Here is a 22,246-nt window from a genome sequence, read left to right as displayed (position 1 = left end):
ACTTATTCACTGCTGGTGGGAATGTAAAATGGTTTAGCCGGTGTGGAAATCAGTTTGGCGATTTCTCAGAAAATAACATACTGAGTTGCCCTATGAGCTGGAAATATCAATACTCAGTATATACCCAGAAGAATAGAAGGCAGTGACGCAAACAGACATCTGCGCACCAGTGTTCATAGCAGCACTATTCACAACTGTCAAGAGATGGAAACAATACCGATGTCCAACAACAGATAAGTGGATAAACAAAATGTGGTGTATACAGAGGATGGAATATTATGCAGCATCTTGGAAAAATCATGTCCCGAAACATATGACAACTTGGATGAACCTTGAGGACATAATGCTGAGTGAAATGTCAAACACAAAAGGACAGATACTGTATGATTCCATTATTATGACTGTGATAAAGCTGCAAGTGTTTTGGAGCAGCTAGAAGGAAAAAGCTGAGTTGAGGGCATGGTAGCCGATGACAAACTCTGGGAACTGATCTGTAGCTGCTTGTTGAAGTGTGCTTTGAAAATTATTGCTTTTTTCCTTTCTTTTCTTTGTGTATATATATATATATCTTATAGTTTACAACTAAAAAATAGTTTTAAAAACCTGTAGGCAGTTATAGCAATATTAGATAAAATAAATTCCTGAAATCAAAAATTTGAAAATATTTAGTAACATAGCATACTACTATAGTAAAATTGATATTTGTAATAACTCTTTATTTGATATTTTGAGAAAGTACAGTTTCAATAGTTTATTAAATGGTATTTAAGATACTGATTAACATTTAGAAATCAAGTAACTCTGATATCTATATTTATAGATTATTTTCCTTCCTTGCTTTAATTTTAAATTGGTTTATGAAACATACTGTACAATGACTACTTAGAAATTTTTTTTTTAATTTGCCTATGGATAAGCAAACAAAGATATCCATTTTCAGTGGTTAAAATTTCCATATGTTCATTGTAAAAATATTTGTATCTTCATATTTTCTGAAATAAGAAAAAATATTTAGTAACATAGGTCATTAATATAGTGATAATGATATATGTAAGAACTTTCTACTTGATATTTTGAAAATATTCACGGTTTTGACAGCTGATCAAATGGCATCAAAGTTAGTGTTTAATACTTAGAATTTAAGAACTTTGCTACCTGAATATATAGATTTTTTTTTCCTTGTTGCCTCTATTTTAAATTGGTTTAGGAAACTTAACAGGCTTTACAATGATTACTGATACATTATTTAAATATGCCTATTGTTAAGTTAACTAAGACATCCATCTTTTGGAAGTTCAACATGTATTATTTGTTTTCTTAAATGAAAATAAATAAATACAACAAATAAAAAATGAAAAACATCTATGTACCCAGGAGTTCCGGGAAGATGGATAGGTCGGGTTCATCCGTAATCTAAGGAATGGCTAGAGAAGGGATGGGAGGGTGACTAAGATGGCAATTCCAGGGTGCAAGTGACCTGCGAGGGTCTTCTAAACCACATAGGGAGGCCTTGGTTGCAAAAGCTGAAGAACTGAGAAGCAGAGAACCAGAGACCGTGCAGCTGGTACAAACAGCCTAACACGGGAGCCCAGAGCACTTAGGAGTGCACAGACAGGGAAGAAGGGGACTGGAAAGTGAGCCAAGCTGTTTTCCTTGAACCCACTGCCCTCAATGGTGCAGCTCATGACCCATGACCCGCCCCATACCCCACACACCTGAACCCCATCACCCGCTGCCCCCACACTCCAAGAGCCCCTGCCCTGCCAACCCCCTGCACACAAACTGGTCCCACGCCTCCACCACAAGCATGCGAACGCCTACCCAAGCCAACCCACATCACCTGCAAAAGTGCAGTCTTGCCCCGCCACACCCACCTCCCAGTCCCAGCCTTCTACAGGTGCTCACCAGCAATAAAGGCTGTGGGCACTTACCTCCATATCCATGCTATACCCGCTGCAAGCCCATACACTCGTGTAACCTGAACCTAGACTGCTGAGCACTGCGCACATGTTCATCGGTTTATGGTCCTCTCAGATCTACACATGCACATGGCCTCCAGTCACACCCCCAGGTCTGGTCAAGTGCTGACCTGTGCAGCTGGGCCATACCTGTCCTCAGCTCACGTAGGTGCAACTTCAACCTGCTGCTCTGAGCTCACGTAGGTGCAACTTCAACCTGCTGCTCTGAGCTCTGCACATGTGCACAAAGGGTCCCGCTCCGTAGACCAGTGCACACCAGTAACCTGCCACCAGACCCGTGCATCCGCACAGCCACATCCTCCCCACCGCTGGGTGCCCATGCTCACAGGCATCAGTGTAGCATGCCCAATTCAGGCTGCAATGCACCACTGCACTGCTGTGGCCCACCCCTTGCCCTGCATCCTGCTCCACATCCATCCCACAAATACAAGGCCTTAGACTACTGAAGAAAATCAATTTTCAAAGTAAATCAATCAAGATATTTACATGCTGGGAAGACGACAGAAAACAACTAAGCACATCATGATGCAGAGTTACATCCCAGTCTAACGACCAAATTAAAACCACAGAAACACAGACGTTGGAACAACCAATCAAAGATGTTCACAAAAATCTACCAAATAAAATAAATGGGATGGCTGATGACATAAAGGAGATCAAGAAGACATTAATTAGAAAGCTTTGTTTTAGTTTGCTAGCTGCCAGAATGCAATTTAATAAGTTGCTAGTTTATAGTTCTAAGGCTGAGAAAAAGGTCCCAATTAAAACAAGTCTACAGAAATGTCCAATCTGAGGTATCCAGGGAGAGGTGCCTTGGTTCAAGCAGGCCAGTGAACTTCAGGGCTTCTCTCTCGGCTGGACCAGCACATGGCAAACACAATGTCATCTACTAGCTTTCTCTCCTGGCTTCCTGTTTCATGAAGCTCCCCAGGAGGCATTTTTCTTCTTCATCTCCAAAGGTCGCTAGCTGGCAGACTCTCTGCTTTATGGTGCTGCACCATTCTCTGTTCTCTCTGAATCTCCTGGCTTTCTCTGTTGTTCTCTTTTATAGGATTCTAGTAAACTAATCAAGTCCCACACTAATGGGTGGAGACACTTCTCCACTTAACCCAGCTTAACAACCACTCTTGATTGAGTCACATCTCCAGGGAGATGATCTAATTACAGGTTCAAACATACAGTACCGAATAGGGATTAGAAGAAACAGCTGGATTTATAAAATGTGATTAGGATTAAAACATGGCTTTTCTAGGGTACATGCATCCTTTCAAACCAGCACAAGCTTAAAAAGGAATCTGAAAGGATAAACACAAAATAGCATGACAAAAAACATATGTTACTGAAGAAGCTCCCAACACCAAAAGCTAGAAAAATTTGAGTTAAAAATAAACAGGGTGGTATTGTATTATAAATCAAACTGTAAAAGAAATATGAGTTCATTATGACATAAATAAATGACTGAATAAAATTTAAAATAGGGTAGAAGAGATGAACCTTACATACAGAAGAATTCCAAGTAATATAAGAAAATATTCCTAGTGCATTTCCTAATATAACTAATGTGGACAGTTTAATTGAACACCATAAGTACATGGAACCTTGAGCACAGCATGAGATTTTGTAGGTTTGTACAGAGTGATGCCTTGATAAATCCCGGAAGTATTTGAACAATGAATAAAAAAGTATTTGCAAAGTGCTCTCAGGAGGAATGGTGAGAAACGTGGAAAATACAACTTCCCATGTGGAAAATTCTTGATATTCTCACAAGCAGTAGGGACAACCAAAGCAATAGGCTAAGTCCCCAATCTTGGGGTTTGTTCATATGAAACTTAATCCCACAAAGGATAGGCTAAGCCTACTTAAAATTAGGCCTAAGAGTCACCCCCAAGAGAACCTCTTGTTGCTCAGATGTGGCCTCTCTTTCTCAGCCAATACGACAAGCAAACTCACTGCCTTCCCCCTCCTCATGTGAGGCATGATTCTCAGGGGTGTGGACCTCCCTGGCAACATGGGACAGAAATCCTAGAATGAGCTGAGATTCAGCACCAAGGGATTGAGAAAACTTTCTCAATCAAAAGGGGGAAGAAAGAAATGAGACAAAATAAAGTGTCAATGGCTGAGAGATTCCAAACAGAGTTGAGAGGTTATCCTGGAGGTTATTCTTATGCATTAAAGAGATATCACCTGTTTAGTTAAGGTATAATGGAGAGGATGGAGTGAACTGCCTAAAAATGTGGAGCTGTGCTCCAGTGGCCATGTTTCTTGAAGATAATTGTATGATGATATGGCTGTCACAGTGTGACTGTGTGGTTGTGAGAGCCTCGTGTCTGATGCTCCTTTTGTCTACCTTATCGATAGACAAGTAAAACATAGGAATTAAAAATAAATAAATAATAGGGGGAACAATGTTAAAATAAATTTAGTAGATTGAAATGCTGGTGATCAGTGAAGGGGAGGGGTAAGGGATATGGTATGTATGAATTTTTTTCTGTTTTCTTTTTATTGCTTTTTCTGAATTGACGCACATGTTCTAAAAAATGATCATGATGATGAATATACAACTATGTGATGATAGTGCGTGTTATTGATTATATAACAAGAACGGAATGATCATATGATAAGAATGTGTTTGTAAGTAGTTATGTATCACAAATAACAAAATAAATTTTTTAAAAATAAATAAATAATAATAGGGGGAACAAACGTTTAAACAAATTTAGTAGTCTGAAATGCTACTAATCATTGAAAGGGAGGGGTAAGGGGTATGGTATGTACACTTTTTTTTGTTTTCTTTTTATTTTTTTTCTGAGTTGATGCAAATGTTTTAAGAAATGATCATGATGATGAATATACAACTATGTGATTAAAAAAACAACATTCATATTGTATGTGATTGGTTTTATTAATAAAAATTTTTAAAAAAGAAAAAAAAATACTCCTTTCTGCTGAAGGTGAAATTTAATTTCACCTCCCAGCCCCTTGAGTGAACACTACTTAGAAACTTGCTTCTAATGAAGAGAGTATGCAGAGGGAAGAAATAGTAACCCTACAGTGAAGAAATCTAGCAAACACTATCTCAACCAAATAATCGTGATTAATATCATAACTGCTAGATTATGCTGTCATTAGGTACTCCCTGATATAACAAGAGAAGAAAGTCACTTCACCTCTGTGGTATTATTCCTCACAGCCCATAACCCCACCTATTCATGAGGAAAACATCAGGCAAACCCAAATTGAGGGTCATTCTACAAAGCGCCTAGCCGGTATTCTCATAAAGCTATTGAGGTCATGGAAAAGAAGCCAACACTGAGAAACTGTTATACATCAGAGGAAACTAGAGTCATAATGACTAAATGCAACATGATACCCCAGATTGGATTCCATAACATTGGGAAAAATTGAGTGGAAAAACTGGTAAAATCAGAATAAAATCTGGAGTTTAAATAATAGTAATGAAACCAATGTCAGTTTCTTAGCTTTGACAAATGTGCTATTAACACTGGAGAAAACTGGATGAGGGGTATACAAGAAATCTTTGCACTATCTTTGCAACTTTTTTATAAATCTAAAATTATTCCAAGATAAAAAGTTTATTAAGCAGCAAACTGCCATCATCTAAGTTTAGGAAGATAGGGGAGTAGAAAGCTCCAAGAATCAGTCCCTCCACCAGAACTATAAACAAACAGGAACTGTCTAAATCAACTATTTTGAAACTGCAGAGTTCAGTAGAACACTGTATAGCATCTGCAGAAGAGTGGAAGGAAGAGGCTGGTAAACTGATAAATACCTATGAACTCCACGCTTTGTGCAATGGTTATCACTGTCCATCCCTTCATCAGACAGCTGTGAGATCCTTAATGCCGGCCCTAGTACAGCTTACTGGAACTAGGGTATAAAAACCTAGTTCCCCAAATTTCAGTGATATGAAGTCAGATGGCTGACCCCAGCTACTTCAGATCTCTGGGCACCCAGCTCTAGGGTAGCGACTGTTCCAACGTGCCTCAGGTACAGGCAGCAGAGGAAATTTAAAGACAGTATCTTTTCTCAAAACTATGAAGCAGAGCTAAAGAGCTTCATTTACTGGACAATGTCAAATAAAAAAAAGCTTCAAAGAGCCACAGGAGAAGTTCCTGGCACCCTTGCCAGACTCTTCCTCAACCCCTCCCCATGGTGGTGTGGAACCAGCCAGCAGTCCCTTTGTGGGATATTCTGGCTGGGAAAAACTAACCTATAAAACTCCTCTGGCTCACCTACTTCCTAGAATTTTCCTCCAGGGAAAAACCTTTGGACATTAAAAGCAGTGTAAGAAACTCTGAGTCAGGAGAACTGGGGCAAAAGATTACTTGTTTTAAATCTTACTGGGGAGCATCCAGGAGAGGGAGAAGGTATTATTTCCTATGAAATAGAGGGGACATTCAAAACCCTGTAAACAAAGGAATACCTAAAGTCTCATGAGCAAAAACAAACCAACAAAACACAGTCTCAGGACAGACAGAGTACCCTGCACTTTGTATTCACCTTGGGCTGACCATCTAAGCAGCCAAGCCAAAGCCTGTTTCCAAAGACTGTGAAATGTTTTTTTGCATTGGTTTATTTGATTTTGTTAGCTCCTGGCATTTAAGAAAATCTGTCATGTCACTAGCTGGACACACTCAAGAAACGGATAGCTCAGGACAAAATCTCAGAGATAACATTTTAAGATATTACAATGTACAGTGTACAAAAGAATACAAGACAAACAGACAAACAGAAAATGATGGTGTTCTAGTTTGAAGGCTGCCAGAATGCAATAGGCCACAAAGTTTACAGTTCCAAGGCCAAGAAAATGTCCCAATTAAAATAAGTCTAACAGACATGTCCAACCTAAGGAATCCAGGGGAAGATACCTTGGTTCAAGAAGGCCAATGAAGTTCAAGGTTTCACTCTCAAGTGAGAAGGCACATGGTGAACAAAGTCAGGGTTCTTCTCTAATCTGGAAGGGCACATGGCGAACATGGCATCATCTGCTAGCTTTCTCTCCTGGCTTCATGTTTCATGAAGCTCCTCAGGAGGCATTGTCCTTCTTCATCTCTAAAGGTCCCTGGCTGGTGGACTCTGCTTCTCGTGGCTATGCCGTTCTGCTCTGCTCTCCCCGAATCTCCCATTCTCCAAAATGTTTCCTCCTTTATAGGACTTCATAAACTAATCAAGACCCACCCGAATGGGTGGAGATGTGTCGTCACCTAATCCATCTTAACAACCACTCTCAATTACATCACATCTCTAGGGAAATGATCTAATTACAGTTTCAAACATACAATACTAAATAGGGATTAGAAGAAATGGCTGCCTTTACAAAATGGGATTAGGATTAAAACATGGCTTTTCTAGGGACCATACATCATTTCAAACCAGCACACATGGCTTATCCAAAGAAGAGGATAAAAATCAAGAAAACATCAACAAAGAAGACCAGAATGTGGACATACCATACAAGAATTTTCTAAAAATTATATTCAATATGCTCAAGGAAATTAAAGAAAATAAATAGAACCAAAGGATACAAGGAAGGCAATAACTGAAAATATGAGAATCTCAATATACAGACAGGAATTAAAAAAAAAAAAAATACTGGAATTAAAGAACACAATAACTGAAATGAAAAATTCCCAGGAGGGTTTATGACAGCAGACTGGGGCTAGCAGAAGAAAGAATAATGAACTTGAAGACAAAACAACTGAAATGACTCAGGCTGAGGGGCAGAAAGAAAGATAAATTAATTACCCATAGCAAAGATACTTTAAAAAATCTGTGGTACACCATCAAGCATACCAATATATGCATTATGAGTGTAGCAGAGGGAGAAGAAGAAGAAAAAGGAGCAGAAGGAATACTAAGAGAAATAATTAGAGAAAAATTCCCTAACTTGGGGAAACTCATGAATATGCCAAGAAGGGCAACAAACACCAAACAGAATAAATGTGAACAGAAATGTGCCCAGATGCACAGTGGTCAAACTATCAAATGCAAAGGACAAGAAACAAATTCTGAAAGCTGCAAGAGAAAAGCAACATGTCATGTACAAGGGAGTCCCAATTAGATTAAGTACCAATTTCTTATCAGAAAACACAGAGGCAAGAAGGCAGAGAGTTGAAATACTTAAAGAGCTGAAAGAAAATAATTGTCAACCAAGAATTTTATATTTGGTAAGATATATCCCAGGAAACTTACTTTCAAAAAGGAAGGGAACATTAAGACACTCAGATAAACAAAAGTTGAGACAGTCCATTACCACAAGACCTGCTTCAGAAGCAATGATAAATAGCAATTCAGACAGAAAGGAAAGAACCCTGACAATTGATAACAGCAGCATAAAAAAAATAAGACGTCCAAAAAAGGTAAACACAGGTGTAAAAATATATATATCAGAACTACTGTATTGCATTTTCTGGAACACAACTTCACTTCTTACTTCTTAAGGGTGCTAAAATATAAGGGCATAAAAAGTAACGATCAGGCAGGCAACGGTGGTGCAGTGGCAGAGTTCTCGCCTGCCATGCCAGAAACCTGGGTTCAATTCCAGGTGTCTGCCCATGTCAAAAAAAAAAAAGTAATGTTCAATCTATGGTTGTGGACATAAAAGATAGAAAGATAAAATTAATAATAAATACAAAAAAAGTGGGGGAACAGAGAGATATGTGTATGTGTATGTGTATGTGATTATAGACAAGTTGGAATCAAAAGAAAAATGAACGTTACATATTTAGGATGTGAAATTTTATCCCCATAGTAAACCACAAAGGAAAGATATGAAAACATATCCAGGAAGAAATGAGAAAGAATTTTGTATGTTACCATACAAAAAATAAAAAAAAATATGAAAATAGACATTAACAGAAGAACTGAAGGTCAGAAAATACTTGACTTTACAATGACTAAAAGAGCTATAAAGACTAAATAGTCAAAAAAGAAAGTTGCTTTAAAGGTGTTCTGTTCAACTTGTTTTCAGTCTCAGTGGGTAGCAAAACAAAATAGTAATTTTGTTGGAGGAAAACGGAAATCAGTTATATACATTAACTATCCCATATGCTGTGAATTGAAAGACTTCCTTGAAATAATGTTTTTTTCACAATGCTATCTGATTTTCAGGCTCACTGTTTCTATACTTGGTCATTTAAAAAAAAAAAACAAAAAAACTTCAACTTACATACGTGTATTTTAACAGTAAATATTATTTATTTAGGTATAGGACACTAATCTCAGAATGCATGTAAATCCAATTAACAGATGATTTGATTTTTATAAACATATAGGTAAGAGAAATGGACAAATCAATATATGTAGCAATTCAGTTGTCATGGAAATCAGGGAATGAAAATAAAGCATTTTGTTCACGGAAAAAAAAAAGACTAAATAGTAAAATGGCAGAAGTCCTGCATTATTAGTCTAAACGTAGATGGATTAAACTCTCCAGACAAGATGTAGAGACTGACAGAATGGATAAAAGAGTGCAATCCACTCTTTTTACTTTTACTGAAAGTAAAAGGATGGAAAAAATACATACCATGCAAGTAGTAACCAAAGGGAGCTGGAGTAGATATATTAATATCAGATAAAAGAGACTATAAGTAATAAACTCTTATGAGGAACAAAGAAGGTTACTATATACTGACCAAGGGATTCATTCAACAAGAGACAAAACAGCTATTAATATATATGCACCTAACAGCAGACCCCAAAATATATGGCATAAACACTGAGAGACTAAAAGGGAGAAATGAACGGTTCTACAACAACAGGAGATGTTAATGCACAATTGTCAATAATGGAAAGAACACTCAGAAGATAAAAATAGGAAATAGGAGGCTGTCCATGCAAAAAAAAAAAATATATATATATACACACAGGAAATAGGAGACTTGAATAATACTCTAAATCAACTAGACCTAATAGGCACACATAAAACATGTCACCCAACAGTAGCAAAATATACATTCTTCTCTAATACACATTGATCATTCTCCAGTACAGATCATATGCTTTGACATATGCTTTCAATAATTTTTTTAAATATCAAATTCATACAAGTATGTTTTCTCCAACAATGAATGAAACTAGAAATCATTAATGGTGGGAGAAATGGAAAATTCACAAAAATGTGGAAATAAGAGCATACAATTAGAGAACAAATAGGTCAAAGAAGAATTGAAAATAAAACTATGGAATTCTTGAGAAAAACAAAAATAGGAACAAAATATACCAAAATTTATAGGATGCAGTGAAAGCAGTGCTGAGAGGAAAATTTATAGCTCTCAATGCCTGCATTAAAAGAGATGAAAGATCTCAAATCAGAGAATTAATCTCAAAACAGGAAGACCTAGAAAAAGAAGAACAATCTAAACCCAAAGTGAGCAGAAGGAAGGAAACAAAAAAGATTAGAGTGGAGATAAATAGAGAATTAAAAAACAATTGAGAGGAAGCTAAGTATAGGGTTGCCATATAATCCTGCAACCTGTTACTGAGTATGTGCTTGGAAGAACTGAAAACAGGGACAGGAAAAGACATTTGCATGATGGTGTTTCTTTGGCATTATTCACAATTGCCCAATGGATGGAGATGGCCTAAGGGTATAACAACAGGTGAAGGGAAGAGCAGACTGGTATATACATATAATGGAATATTGAGCAGCCACAGAAAGGAATGAAGTCATGAGGCATGTAACTAGGTGAATGAACCTTGAAGACATTATGTTTAATGAAATAAGCCAGAAATGAAAGGACAGATATTGTATGGTCTCACTAATATAAACTATAATGGGCAAACTCTGAGAATTGAATTTGAAAACATAGGTTATCAGGGGATAGAAAGTGGGCAGAAATTGGACAATTGATCATTAAGGAGTCCAGAATGTTTAATATGGCTCATTATGAAGGTTCCTAGACTGTAAATTTTCCAGCAGTCATATTTATTCCCGAATTTTAACTGTTATTTCTAAATTTTGAGATACTATGCTTTTTGTGTATAACCTGGTAAGTCCCTGGAACTCAGAATAAAGGGAAAAGGATGATACTGTCGGTATTTTAAAACTTCAAGTTCTGTCCAAGACCAAAGGAAGAGATGTTTATTTTGTCCAAAATTTAAATTTTCTGTAGCACACTGTCTAATTTAATCTGTCTAGTCAGTTTATTTAAACAACTTAATTACATGGAACCTAGAATAGGAAATGAGATCTTGTTATTTTGTACAGGTTAATGTAATACCCTGACACACTGCACAGTATTTTGGGCAGATTTTTTTTAAGTTGCAAAGTCCCTTGAGTGAGTGGGGGAAAATGTGAACTATTAAACTTCCACACCTAAGGGATTCCTAATAATCTCTCGAACATTAGGTACTCCCAATTTAGTAAACCATGTCCTTGATCTTGAGGCTTGCCCTTATGAAACAGCAGAATATACAATCTTCTCAAGATCACATGAAACATTCAACAAGATATGCCACATTCTGAGCCATATACACACTTTAAGATGTTAAAATAATAGAAATCACATAATATATTTACTCTCAGACCACAATGGAATTAAAATAGAAATCAATGATAGAGATACAGTTGGAATATCTTCAAATAATTGCAGATTAAACACTTCTAAATAAAACATGGGTCAAATAAAAAGCTTTAAGATAAATTTTGAAAATATTTATTTGTAGATTAACTGTGTGATTATCCTGAAGGAACCATAACTAATAATTTTGGGGGTGACTGTCTAATCATACTAGTCATCTCTGAGGTGGAGCATAGCTGCTATGTTTCTATGCTGTCCTAACCATGGTGTTTATATAAACTAAACCAAGCTGGGCCAGAGATTCCTTTTCTCTTCTAAAAATTTAGGATTAGGACATAGCTATTCTATTCATTTTGAGCAGATCACTTGAACTTGAAACACAATTTGAAGAGACAAAGTTTGTTATGTTCATGAAGACAGAAAATCCAGCTTAAATAGAATGGAATGGCATATATAATAAATGTCATTTTTGTTAACCTAGCAAAAATGGTTTTCACACAAAAGAACTTTAACTAGAACTATAAAATATCATGCCACACTGTTAATTAATTAGCCAAGAAAATAATTTTGCTTATACTACATCTTTGTAGAATTTGCAGTTTAAAAGAAATGTCAAATGAGGAAAAAAAAACAGTAGTGTATATATTTAATTTTAGTTGTACTGGTTCAATTAAAAAAATAATTAAAAGAATATTAAAAAAAGAGGTATCACCCAATTTTGTTTTAAGCCTCCTAACTATCCTATACATAAGTAAAACTGAAGGCTGAGTTATAAAGCTTCTCATTACAGTAGTATATTCCTTGAGACTAATCAATCAAGACCTATACCATCCAATACGGTAAGCACTAGCCACATGTAGCTACTGGCACTTAAAATGTAACTAATACAAATCGAGATATGCTGAAGTGTAAAATACACACTGGATTTCAAAGACTTAGAATGGAAAAATTTTTTTTCATTAATAATTTTGTATTGATTAAATGTTCATCATTTAAATGATAGTATTTGGATACATTGGGTTAAATAAAATATTATTAAAATTAATTTCACCTGCTTATTTTTACTTCTTTTAATTGTGGCTACTAGGAAATTTAAAATTACAATGAGCTAGTCTATGCTCAAAAGCGCTTTTTTTAGAAAACCAATGCTTCAAATTTCTAGCACTTAAATTTTTTTTTACCATCTTGATGCATTGTTTTGTTATCTATTATATCAGTCTGAGTATGGATTTAGTCTAATTCTGAAAATAATAAGCTATTTTATTATATTGCTTTAGGTCTCAGTTTCCTATTCTATAAAAAAAGGACTCTGTAACAGTTATCTATTTCTGCACAACAAATTATTCCAAAACTCAGTAGTTTAAAAGCAAAATTTATTATCTCACACTGTCTCTGGGAAAGGCTTAATTGAATGATTCTGGATCAGAGTATCTTATAAGTCTGTAGTCATGATGTCAGCCTGAGTTACAGTCTTATGTAGACTTAGCAGGACCAAGAGGATCTCTTCTAGAATGGTTCACTCATACGGCTTTCAGATGGAAGCTTCAGTTCCCCACTGGCTATTGGCAAAAGGCCTGAATTCTTCATCACATGCCTCTCTATAGGGATTCTGAAGTGTCCTCAGGACAAGGCAAATAAATAGTTTTCTGGAGTGAGTCCTCCAACAGATCAAGGAGGAAACTTCTGTACCTTTTATGACCTAGTCTCCAAAGTCATAAACTGTCATTTCTGCTTTATTCTATTAATTAGAAGCTAATTACTAAGTCCCATCCATTCTCAATGGAAGGGAATTAGACTCCATTTCTTGAAAGTATCAAAGACCTCATGGACTTGCTCAGTAAACAGTCAAATTCAAAAAGGTGAAATAATATTTCTTGAAACATCATAAACAACTATCACTAAGCTGTGATACTGAGATACAAATGCCTACCTTGGAATACTTAAGTATGAAGGGCTGTCATTTTATTTTAAAAGGCACAGAATTCTAAGCTAGTGGACAGTTATTTCGAAAAATTTTTCCTTTGTTTCCAGCTATCATAAATTTCCAAATGTCCTATTATTTTGTATTCTGCATAATATCACAAGTGCTTGAGATAGTCCAAAGGAAATGCATTTTAAAAAATAGAAACATGGAAATAAAACTATGCAATATGTGAATTAAAAAGAAGTTCAGACCAGGTGTGTGGAAGATGAGGGGTGGTGACATGTGGGGAGGGGCAAGGAGTGCAGGGATAAGCCACAAATAAATTGGCAATATGTACGCAAATGCTAAAGTTGAGCCCTCAACTCAGAGTTACCTGAGCTAGCTGATGGCCAAAACTAAAATGGTACTCTCACCAAATAAGCTTATTGTCCAAATGAGAAACTTCTTTTCACCAGTTCTGCACTCTAAAATAGGTTCCAAGGTAGGGAATATACAGAGGACATGGATATATAGAGGACAAGATCCTTAACTACATCCCTAGAGCAATAATGGATCTGTAGCTTATATGACCTCTCAATGAAATGATTATTTCTCAAAATAAAACTCATTCATAGAAATATTTGGGGCAAAGGAAAATATTTGGCAAGGCAAAAGTAAGAGTGAGGAAGAAATCAAGAAATTACACTCTCTGACGGTAAAAGAGCTTGACCCAACAATGAATATCTAGAGTAACGATTCTCAGAGCATGGTCTCTGGACCAGCAGCATCATCTGGTAAACATGTTAGAAATGCAATTTTTGGCCCTCACTCCAGATCTAATGAATAAATAACTCTGGTAGTACAGCCCAGCAACTGTTTTAACAAGCCTTGAAGGTGATTTCTTATGCATGTTTAAGTTTGACTGCTCTAGAGAAAGGGACAGATTGCATGTCTTCCAAACAACATAATCTTCCATTGATATTCCTTCTCTGAATATGACTTTTTTTTCTTATGGGCAGGCACCGGGAATCAAACCCAGGTCTCCTGCAAGGCAGGTGAGAATTCTGGCTATTGAGCCACCATCGTACTGCCCTGAAGATGCCTTTTTAAAATACCTTTAGTTAGAGGTTAGGAACTGCCAGAATTAGCATTCTGATACTTTTTAAAATACTCCTTTTTAACTGAATTTTATTTTATAAATGAGATCCCCAAACAATAGATGGGAATAAATAGTAAACAACTAAGGTGCCCTCCAATCATCCCTGCTTGGTATTCAGTCCTTCATATAATTCTCTCCCTTGTGTGAGCCAGCTTCAGTGACTTGCTTTTAACCCACAGAATACAGCAAAGTTGATGGGAATGTCACTTCCATCTTTATGTTACAAGAGTTTGTGGCTTCTGTTTGTTAGCGGATGCTCTCTTTTGCTTTCTCAGTGTGCCTGCACTGATGAGCCAAATTCACATGCTGGAGAGGAATATGTGGCAAGGATCTGAGGGCCAGCCCTGCCAACAACCCTCAAGGAACTGAATTCCTCAGTTCAAAAGCCCACAAGGAACTGAATCCAATAATCTCTAAACCTTGCCTATAGCCTTGTGATAGACCTCACTGAAGGAGGGGACCCCAGTTAAGCCAGGACCAAATTCCTGATTCAAAGAAACTATAGGATAATACATTCGTGTTGTTTCAAGATACTAAATTTGGGGGTTACTTGGTAGACAGCAATGGACTCAGAACTGGACTTCAGGTAATAAAATAAAACATTACTTTCCAGGATCTAGAGTATTTTTCAAATAGCCTTAATACTGTGACTCTGTTAAGTCAGTCTTCCTCATTTATTCATTAAAGAGTTTAATACTTGGCTCAATTTCTTCTTTACCAACTATTTCTGTCTCTATCTTTAGTGACTTCAACATCAATAGTTAATTTATTCACCACTCTGGCCTCTCAGTTCCTTGGTCTCCCTCCTCCTCATTTCCAACAATCTTTTCCTATAATCTACATTGACCACCACTCCCATGATCATGTCCTGGGCCTTGTTCATTACCTAGTAACTGCATGACTTCAAAAATCTAAGTACCAAATGATCCACTCTGATGACCACCACTAATCCTTCTAGCACTCTTGCTCTAGTTAATCCATTCCAACAATCTTTGGCACTGTGACAACTTCATGGCAACGCCTATCATTCATTAACCAAGCATTTATAGGGTTCATCACCCTCACCTACTCACTTCCATCGATTTCATTACTCAGTTATTATAGTCATTGCCTATCATACATCTTCAATTACCTTCATCCTCTTTTTCTCTATCACACAATCAGACAAAACTTGAACTAGCTTAATCTTAGTCTTGTCTTCCATATTCGTTCTTGAACCACAAAACATAGAGAAATAAAAAAAAAAAAACAAACCATTCCAACACCCAACTGTGCTGATCTCCCTTTATACTGATTACCATAAACCTCAAGTATATCCAGCATGAACACAACATTTCTATAATCTGGAAGTCTTCAAAGTTTTTAATTTGTAGAACCTTTACATACTTAAAAATTATCAAGGACATTTGGGCTATTTCCATTTCTTGGCAATTGTAAATAATGCTGCTATAAACATTGATGAGCAAATGTCCGTTTGTGTCTTTGCCCTCATGTCCTCTGAACAGATACCTAGCAATGGTATTGCTGGGTCATATGCCAATGCTATACTTAGCTTCTTGAGGAGCTGCCAAACTGCCTTCCACAGTGGTTGTACCATTTGACACATGTGCCTCTTTCTCCACATCTTTTCACATGTGTAGTTTTCCTTTGTTGTGGTATCTTTACCTGGCTTTGGTACAGGGGTGATGTTGGCCTCAGAATGAATTAGGGGTTGCTCCCTTCTTTCAATTGTTTGGAAGAGTTTGAGCAGAATCAGAATAAAGTCTTCTTGGAATGGTTGGTAGAATTCCCTGTGAAGCCATTTGGTCCTAGGTTTTTCTTTGTTGGAAGGCGTTTGATTACTGATTCAATCTCTCTACTAGGAACTGGCTTATTGAGATCTTCTATTTCTCCTAAGCCAACATAGGTTGTTTGTGTGTTTCTAAGAATCTGCTCATTTCATCTAGGTTTTCTAATATTGACATACAGTTGTTCACAGTATCCTCTTATAGTTTTTTTTTCCCACTGGGTTGGTTGTAATGCCCCCCTTTAATTACTAGAGCTAATAAAATGAATTCAGCAGAGAGGCAGGGTATGGGAGCAAGACAAAAACCAATGGTGTTTCTATATACCAGGAATGAGTAAGAAGCTGCAAGAATCATTTCCTCCACGAAAACAACTATTGAACTGGCAGGAACTGTCTGAATCAACTATTTTTAAACTCTGAAATCTAGTGAAACTTTGTGCAGTATCCAGGGAGAAGTGGGAAGAAGAGGCTGGTAATTTGGATAAAGCAGTGAGTTCACCCTTCTTGCAGTGGCTACAATCCCCCCTGCCCCAGTCTCATGGCAGGCAACAGAGGGGACAGCAGCTTAGGCTCCTGGAACAGCTTTCGGTGCCAGAAAAAAAATTCAATTTACAATAGCAACTAAAAGGTTCAAATACCAAGGATTAAATTTAACCAAGGATGTAAAGGACTTATACACATAAACCTATGAGATTTTGATAAAAGATCTAAATAAATGGAAAGACATTCCTGTTCCTAGACTGGAAGATGAAATATCATCAACTCTACCCAAATTGATTTACAGATTCAATGCACTTCCAATCAAAACTTCAACAGCCCATTTTGCAGAAATGGAAAAGCCCCAAATAGCCAAAAACATCTTGATAAAGAAGAACAATATTGGCGGACTCACATTAGGGTGGTCAAAACAACATGTCACTGGCACAAGGATAGTTATATAGACCAATGGAATCAAACTAAAAGTTAAGAAATAGACCCTCACATCTATGGTCACTTGATTTTTTTTTTTTAACACGGGCAGGCACCGGAAATCGAACCCAGGTCCTCTGGCATGGCAGGCAAGCATTCTTGCCTGCTGAGCCACCGTGGCCCACCCGGTCACTTGATTTTTGACAAGGATGCCAAATCCACTTAATTGGGACAGAATAATATGTTTAACAACTGGTGCTGGAAGAACTGGATATCAATGTCCAAAAGAACGAAAGAGAACCTCTATCTCAAACTTTATACAAAAATTAATTCAAAATGAATCAAATATCTGAATATAAGAGCCAGTAAAATTCCTGGAAGAAAATGTAGGGAAGCATTTTCAAGAGCTTGTGGTAGGTGGTGGTTTCTTACAACTTACACCCAAAGCACAAGCGATGAAAAATATATATATATATATTAATGAGACCTTCTCAAAATTAAATAATTTTGTGCTTCAAAGGACTTTGTCAAGAAAGTGAAAAAGAGGCCTACTCTAATGAAGAAAATATTAGAAAATACATATTCAATAAGAGTTTAATATCCAGAATATATAAAGAAATCCTACAATTCAACAAAAAGAAAGACAACACAATTTAAAAAATGGGCAAAGAACTTGAATAGACACTTTTCCAAAGACAAAATACAAATGGCTATGTCCTGGGGAGAAATACCAGAGACCCAAGACTTTTCTTAGTAGACAGTCCCACTCCTCAATTGTCTGTTGAGCATTTCAAGTTGGGAGGGAGAAAGAAACTTCAACACCCCTCCAGCACTTAAGCAACTCAGATGTTGAGGGCTGGAAGGAACAATGTGTTTAAACAACCTTCAGCTCTGGCCTTAGACCTGTGGCTCCCCCCAAATCTAGAGATCTTGCCTGTTTCTGGCAGTAATGTGAGAGCTGTACCCGGCCTGAGTTCAGTGAACAAAGGGAAAACTACATTCAGATAACTGCCCCCCAGGTCTGCAAGTATCAGTGACATGGCCCTAGCCCTCCTCTGAGAATGAATACTTGTGAAGAATGCCCGAGGGAAAGGAGAGACTTAGCCATCCCTCTCCTTCATAGCCCTTAAATGAGCTGTGCCAAGATCCCAGGACGGAGGCTTGGGAGGAAATTTTCAAAGGAGTCCCTTCCACTTGCTCAGAGCCACTCTGTGAGTGGGAGCCACAGCCTTTGCAGGAAGGCCCAGAGGCAGGTGGGTTATTGCAATTAGAAAATGTGAATGACGTCTAGAGTCCACTTTTGGGGAAGTGGATAAACTACCACCCCACTATATGTATGTTATTTCTTGATTTCCCATTTTTTAAATAGGAATTTTCAACCGTCTGTGCTTGTCTAATGTCTGCTTGGAACAGTTTGAGACCCTGTAACTGTTTTAAAATGCATGCAGGTTAAGATGAATCTCCAACCCAAGGGAAAAATAAAATGCAAAAAGCTTTGTGTATTAAAAAAATAATAATAATACAAATGGCTAAAAAGCACGTAAAAAGATGTTCAACAACATTAGCTATTAGGGAAATGGAAATGAAACCACAGTGAGGTATCATCTCACACCTATTAGAATGGCCACTATTAAAAATACATATATATCAGGTAACTACAAGTGTTGAAGATGTGAAGAATTAGGAATATGTATTCACTGCTGGTGAAATGCAGAATGATGCAGCCACAGTAGAAGACATTTTGGCAGTTTCTCAGGAAGTTAAGTATAGAATTGCCATAAGATCCAGCAACCTGCTACTAGGTATATACTTCGAAGAACTAAAAGCAGGGGTGCAAAAAGACATATGTATACCAATATTCACAGTGGCATTATTCAAAATTGTCAAAAGATGGAAACAATACAAGTGTTCATCTACTAATAAATGGATAAACAAAAACGTGGTACATATATGCAATGGAATATTATTCAGCTTAAAAAGGAATGAAGTCCAGATGCAACAACATGGATAAAAGCTTCAAGATATTATGTTTAGTGTAATGAGCTAGACACAAAATGACAAATATTTTATGGCTAAAGGGAGTTCTTTAGACAGAAAGGAAAGAACACTAGACACTGTATAATTAACATAATGAACCCTGGTGTGGATGATGAATGTGGTTAATAGTACAAATATAAGAATATTCATCCATGAACTAGAACAAATGTACTTCACAATTACAAGGTGTTAATAATATTGTGGTTAATGGGGAAAAATACAAGCTGTGGAATATAAGTTAATGGTAATATCATAATATTCTTTCAGTTGTAATAAAGGTATCATACCAATGCCAAGTGTCAATAATAGGAGGGTATAAGAGATATGGGATTTTTTCTTTTGGGGCAATGACATGTTCTCAAATTGACTGTAGTGATGAATGCACAACTCTGTGATTATATCTAGAGCCACTGATTGTACACTTTGGATGAACTGTATGGTGTGAGAATGAAAATGTTTTAAAAAAATTATACAGAGATTAAGACATTCCCAGATAAGAAAAGCATAGGGTTGTTCAACTCAACAACAAAAAGACAGCCAACCCAATTACAAAATGGGAAAAAGACTTGAACAGACACCTACCAGAAGAGGAAATACGGATGGCCAAGAGGTACATGAAGAGATGCTAATGTCCCTGGGCATTAGAGAAATGCAAATCAAAACCACAATGAGATATCATCTCACACCCATCAGAATGGCCATTATCAACAAAACAGAAAATGACAAGTGCTGGAGAGGATGCGGAGAATGAGGCACACTTATCCACTGTTGGTGGCAATGTCAAATGGTGCAACCACTGTGGAAGGCAGTTTGGCGGTTCCTCAAAAAGCTGAATATAGAATTGCCATACAACCCAGCAATACCATTGCTAGGTATCTACTCAAAGGACTTAAGGGCAAAGACACAAACGGACATTTGCACACCAATGTTTATAGCAGCGTTATTTACAATTCCAAAGAGATGGAAACAGCCAAAATGTCCATCAACAGATGAGTGGCTAAACAAACTGTGGTATATACATACAATGGAATATTATGCAGCTTTAAGACAAGATAAACTTATGAAGCATGTAATAACATGGATGGACCTAGAGAATATTATGCTGAGTGAGTCCAGCCAAAAACTAAAGGACAAATACTGTATGGTCCCACTGATGTGAATGGACATTCGAGAATAAACTTGAAATATGTCATTGGTAACAGAGTTCAGCAGGAGTTAGAAACAGGGTAAGACAATGGGTAATTGAAGCTGAAGGGATACAGACTGTGCAACAGGACTAGATACAAAAACTCAAAAATGGACAGCACAATAATACCTAATTGTAAAGTAATCATGTTAAAACACTGAATGAAGCTGCATCTGAGCTATAGGGTTTTTTTTGTTTTTGTTTTTGTTTTTACTATTATTACTACTTTTATTTCTTTTCTCTATATTAACATTCTATATCTTTTTCGGTTGTGTTGCTAGTTCTTCTAAACCGATGCAAATGTACTAGGAAACGATGATCATGCATCTATGTCATGATGTTAAGAATTACTGATTGCATATGTAGAATGGTATGATTTCTAAATGTTGGGTTAATTTCTTTTTTTTCTTTTTTTTCCGTTAATTAATAATAAAAAAAAAAGCATAGGGAGTTCATTACCACTAGTCTGGTCCAACAAGCAATGCTAAAGGGAGTTCTTTAGACAGAAAGGAAAGAACACTAGACACTGGATCAAAGCAGCATAAAGAAACAAAAACGCCAGGTAAAAGTAACCATATGGGTACTTATAAATGCCAGTATTACTGAATTTTTTGGTTTTGAACACCACTTCTTACTGGTACTAAATTAGAAACCCATGAAACTAATGATTAATCAATGGTGTTGAATACGTACAATGTATAAGGATAGAATTTGTAACAAGTACAAAAAATAGGTGGAGGAATGAAAGGGTACAGAAAGTGGAAGTTGCCCTTAAATCATATACATTTGTTATAGATTTCAGATGTTAAGTTTTAACCCCATGGTAACCACAGAGAAATACATGAAAAATGTATTTAGAAAGAAATGAGAAGGGACTAAAGATGGTACAATATGAAAAACTAAACATGAAAGTAGGCATTTAAAAGAGAATTGAGGTTCAAAAAATATATGATTTACAAAGAAACAAATAGCAAAATGGCGGAAGAAAGTCTTCTACTGTTAGTAGTTATGGTAAATGTGAATGGGTTGATTGATGGGTCTTAATTAGTTTACTGGATTCCTCTAAGAGGGGAATATTTTGGAGAAAACTCAGACACAGATGTTTGGAGATGCATACACAAACACTCCAGCCCAGAGAAGCTAAAGAAAGAACCCACAGACACGCAGAAAGAGGATGACACTGGAATCAGAAGCTGAAACCAGAAGCCAGGAAAGGACAGCTGTGATGGTTAGGTTCTAGTGCCAACTTGGGCAGGTGATGTGCCCAGTTTTCTGGTCAGGCAAGCACTGGCCTAACTGTTGGTGCAATGATATTTTCCTGGCTGTGTGATAAATTGGAAAGCTAGTTTATTAAGCCATCAGTCAGCTGACTGCAGCTGTGGCTGATTACATCTACCATGTTCAACTAAGGGCCTGACTTCTGCAAATGAGATAATCCAATCAGGTGAAGACTATTAAAGAAGAGACTTTTTCACTGCCTCTTCAGCAAGCAAGCCTCACCTGTGGAGATCATCAAGCCCCTTCATCAGAGCTGCCAAGATTTACAACCTGCTTTAGGGATTTTGGACTCTTCAGAACGTTGCAATTCCCCACAACGTTTTAGCATTCACAACTAATTCAAAAAGTTTTAAATACTCTGAGACCAAAAACATACCTACCTTGACCAAGAAATCAAGTGAAGTAGTAAAATGTTTGAATTCATCATTATCATAGTACTTATCCAGGGATATTATATATTACATGAT

General features: G+C 36.9%; 1 protein-coding gene across 1 annotated transcript in view; it reads right to left on the bottom strand.

Annotated features, from left to right (window-relative positions):
• The window catches only part of NDUFS4 (NADH:ubiquinone oxidoreductase subunit S4), a 146,282-nt gene that overhangs the window by 103,802 nt on the left and 20,234 nt on the right, over nucleotides 1–22,246 (bottom strand). The window lies entirely within an intron of this gene.

This window comes from Tamandua tetradactyla, chromosome 9, assembly GCF_023851605.1.
Source record: "Tamandua tetradactyla isolate mTamTet1 chromosome 9, mTamTet1.pri, whole genome shotgun sequence".
Lineage (NCBI taxonomy): Eukaryota > Metazoa > Chordata > Mammalia > Pilosa > Myrmecophagidae > Tamandua > Tamandua tetradactyla.
The sequence above is the reverse complement of the archived record's forward strand: the minus strand, read 5'-3'. Positions and strand labels throughout refer to the sequence as shown.